The 4414-nt window shown below is 40.5% G+C and overlaps 1 long non-coding RNA gene across 1 annotated transcript in view; it reads left to right on the top strand.

Annotated features, from left to right (window-relative positions):
* Nucleotides 1-431, top strand: part of LOC133277615 (uncharacterized) — a 61345-nt gene extending 60914 nt beyond the window's left edge. The window contains exon 4 of the long non-coding RNA XR_009746262.1: nt 317-431. This is a non-coding gene — a long non-coding RNA (uncharacterized LOC133277615). The remainder of the gene's footprint in view (nt 1-316) is intronic.
* Nucleotides 432-4414: the final 3983 nt, after the last annotated feature.

Genomic DNA, 4414 nt, shown 5'->3' with positions numbered 1-4414 from the left:
ATCCGTCTCTTGGACCAAAGTATTTCCTTCAGAATGATTCACTCAGGAAATAAAATCCATTGAGCAGTGGATGGACGTCTAAGCGTCCCAAAGCTCATTCTCAGCTTTTGGGAATTTTGTGTTGCCACAGGACTATTTCCTTCAACCACAGCACAGTTCCATATGGAAACTGAAGACTTTACTGATTTGTCACGTTACATGTCATGTAATTCTAAATATAAAACCAGACAATTCTGTTCCTGCTTAAAAACCCCAATTGATCTGAACTAATTCTTTTTAAAGAATCCTCTTCCTTTTATATTGTTTTGGTTTATAGGAATCTTCATTTCCCCACCTGGCATCTTACACTGGCAAGACAAGCTGAAACCCTTTGAAATTCAGAATGTCGAGAAGTGAATGCGAGGCAGCCTGCTCTGTTTTCATTTCCCAAGGTGAGAGACAAACAGAAAGTAAGTAACTTAAAGAAATGTTGCCCCATATTTTAGTCTGGTAGAATTCGTACCGTTTAAGGGCTATTGATCATACTGGGCAAGAAAATTTGCTTCTGAAGATAATACATAGCATTTTTCAAGCTGATAGTGACCACTCAGTAAATGTATAAATCTCAAATAGCCTAGCAGCGTTTTAAAAGGAATGAACACGCTGCCATTTAGTATAAACACAGACAAAAATATCTTCTGTCATATTTTGGAAACCCATTTTCCAAACAGGCTGTTTCGGGTGATACATATATATTTGGGAGCAGTACCTAACAGCCATGTATATTTGAATGGTAGTAATAGGAGGGAGGACCCACTGAATGAGGAGTTAGGATGATTCCTGTCTGTCCAGCTATCTCAATAGGAGAGGAAATCCTGTCAGTCCCGTTTTACAGATTGAAAAGTGAGATTTAGATTAAGTGTCTTGCTCAAATTCACAAAGGCAATGTTTGATACCACTTTGGGTTCTGCATCCTATTCCAGACTCTTAATGTAACTACCCTTCCCTTCAGTTATTACAAATCCGTCATCCATTCATTTGACTTTTCTGAATACTGCAAAATTACTCACTTCACAACTGAAGGGAATTCCTGGGGTTAAATGGCCCCAGCACCTTCTTCTATTCCAGCCTCCAAACTAAAACCCACATCTCTTCCCACTCATCAAATATTTTCTTATGATATTATGTGTTTGATCCAAGACATGTCAGCATACAGTGAATACCCTGGCAGTCTCCATGGGCATGCTCATCTCGGATGCACAATCCCCAGATGTTTTTGAGCAGCATGGGCAGGTGATGTTTTTGCAGTGTAATTCCTTCAGCCATGCAGCAATCTATAAAATGACATCAAATCAAAAACATCCAGTGGTGAGAAGATGCTGATGCCTGACCAAAGTGTGCTTTGCTGGGGAGTACAGAGATGTTCTGCTATAGGTGCTAGTCCGTATTTGTCTAGACTTTAATCTATAATCAAGTCTGTTGAATGCCAAATTTCTGTTGAAGGATCAGCTTCAAAGGACACTCAGGTGAGTTCAAGGTAAAAGTTTATCTTTTTATAAAAAGCATTATTGTGAAATCTATTATTTTGTATTTATGTAGATTATTTTGGCATTTAAATAATCACCACTGCACGATCCTGTGCCAATGCTTTACAGACTATGGTGAATACAGGAACTTCCCTCTGAGGTTTATATGTTACACAGGAGGTCTGGGATGAATGATGGTGTTCTCCTGACATATAAAAAAGAATCAAAATCACTGAAATGTCTGTTCTGCGTGTACAAGCAAGACACAGAGACTAAGATATTACTCTGCATCACTTTAAACCTAAACAGGAGAGTGTCAGTCCTGGTGTTCCACAGCCAACAATGAAAATAAGCAGGTATAAAGGCAGAGCTGATCAGTCTCATTTAGCTGCCTAAAATTAGTGGAATGCAAACAATAAATTGGATGCAGGGTTTAAAGGAAAGTGTATTTTCAACACTCTCTGCAGTGCCAAAACCTAGGAGTTATTAGTAATAAAACAAGCAGGAGAATAAATTATTTCAGCATAACATAAAACCACTCTGCATCCTTAGACCCAAGGAGGAAAATACAAATAACCTCCCCAGCTTCCTATATTGGATAAACAAATGAAACCCCCCTAAATAGACTATTTTTGTACTCAGATTCGCATGATGCACATGCTCTTTGCAATCTCTTCAAATCTCAGTGCTGCTCTCTTCACTAGGAAAAAGGCAGTAACAAGTCATACTGCTGATATTCTTCCTTTTTTAAACACCTAAATGTTTTAGCAAATGTTACAACTGAGTATTCTGTGACCAAAACTGCTGTGCACAGGAAAAGCAAAAGGCACAGTCAAGTCCGTATTGCTTCCATGTTAATTTGCGTTTCTGTGCTTGGTTTACATATTATTAAAGCCACCCATCTGATCTCTAATGGCAGCCCTGCCGACACTGTCTGACCCAGTTTGACAATCTGGATAGAAATTGTAGGGCTGGCTGTTCAATGTCTGTGACTTTAACAGCATTGCTTTGGGCCTGGAATCAATTCTCTCTGTTTACAGACCATTTCACAGCCCTTTACCTGCAACATCACTTGTGTCAGTCCCATAAATACTTTGGTGTATATAATGCTTGAATTAGCATAATGGTTTAGGCACAGAGCTTTAAGCACAAAGAAGGACATGTCAACATGTTCTCTTCACTTAAGCAATTAAGAGCCATTATGCTGCTTCAGTGGAAATATCATCAAGGTTAAAGACAATCCCAAACACCCCTCTAACCTTTTTATTCTAACTCTAATAAATGAGGCATAGAAATTGAAATGTTAGTAAACAGTGCTACTTGCAGGCTCTTTTTGTATCATGTTTAATCAGACCTCTCATTCACCACTTGTGAAGTGTAAGGAAATGTGCACCTTAACCGTGGTCACAAGTTCAAAGGATTATTTACCTTGTGGCAAAAGCTCACCTCTCTGCAAAGGCTTCTTTCAGGTCTGATAGCAAGTTCTAGATGCAGTGTAAAATAATACAGTAAATCTATGCAGTGGTAACACAGACTGGGTCATACACAAAAATACTTGCCAAAATCTTTCTGTGTGTGTGTATGTGTGGGTATCATCAAACCTCATTTTTGGTATTTTCTTCAGGCTCTGCTCTTTCCATGTGACTTAAGAAAATGGCCCAGTGGAATATCGTTATCATCATGACTTTGTCTTTTAAGCTGGCAATATTCAGCCAGGCCCAGAATTAAGGCACCGTTTTCCTTTTGGTGAGATGCAACACGGAGGAAACTACAACCGAACTTTCATGGCTTGATTTTGGGGTCTGTGTGGCCGTTTGTGCGTTTGGGTTTAGCTCATTCATAATACTCAGTCCTTTGATTCTAAAGGCTTTGAAAAGTCTTAGGGAAAACTGGGAGAGAAAGTAAGCAGCTGTAGCAGAGAGAAGAAGCTTTGGTAGGGAAAGACCCTAACTGTGCAGAGAGGACAGAAGCCCAGCTACACTCCCATAGACAACCCAGCACCTGCAGGCAATCCTTTCACTCTGATCCTGCCGTTGTGCAGAAGACAACAGAATAACCACTTCAGAGTGTGGTGGAAGCAAGGTAACCCCTAAACCCATGATGATTTAAAGGGAAAGAATTGCTTCCCTTGGAAAGGACGACCCCTAAATCTCTAAGTATCCCCCCTCCTGCAGCAGCACAAAAGCCCACGGTGTGTCACTACATGAGCTAGGCAGCCCAGCACCAGCTTCTGCACCTCCAAGCCTCATGTTTAACCAAAAGGCACTACTCTGGTGGTCAAAAAAGCCACTCAGTCTCCAAGCTCAGTAGTTTTGAGTTGGTAACACCCAGGACCAAGTTACCCCAGCACTTCTGTAATCGACCAAACACCCTCCTAAGCAAAATCCTTCTTTTCCTACTGCAGTACTTGAAGTATTTCATGTTTAGGAAATATGTGAGCACTATTGTAGGTTAACCTAAATGCTGGAGATGAACCAACTTCCTTTTATTAATGCTTCGATTAAATTTTAATTCTTATTAATGCTTTGATTAAATTTTAACTAATGTTTTGAGTCACTTCCCCAAATCTTTTGGAATAGAGAGTGGGTGGGCAATGTGGGCTACCTCAGTTGTCTAAAGGCTGTAACAATCATATGGCAAGCACATGTGATGGCTAAAAGCCACTTCTCAGGCATTCATTGCAGTAGTTGCTTTCTAACAATTACATGCTTCCTACCCACACCTCTGTAAGCTGTACTCTGTTAGCTTTGCTACCAGGAATCTCGCTGGGCATCTTGGCTGCTAGAAGCAGCACTGCTGAAGGCCCAAAGAACCAGTAGTCAATGGTAGCTCCCTTCTTTTATCCTCAGAAAAGGGGGCAATGATCCTGAACCACCTAGCTGGGGCTGTAGTTACAGGCTTTGTGGGCA

The sequence above is a fragment of the Pezoporus flaviventris genome, unplaced genomic scaffold (assembly GCF_033815535.1).
Source record: "Pezoporus flaviventris isolate CSIRO_AGI_PZ_B2104156 unplaced genomic scaffold, CSIRO_AGI_Pfla_v1 ptg000059l, whole genome shotgun sequence".
In the NCBI taxonomy this organism is placed as follows: domain Eukaryota; kingdom Metazoa; phylum Chordata; class Aves; order Psittaciformes; family Psittacidae; genus Pezoporus; species Pezoporus flaviventris.
This window is presented reverse-complemented; position numbering and strand designations above follow the sequence as displayed.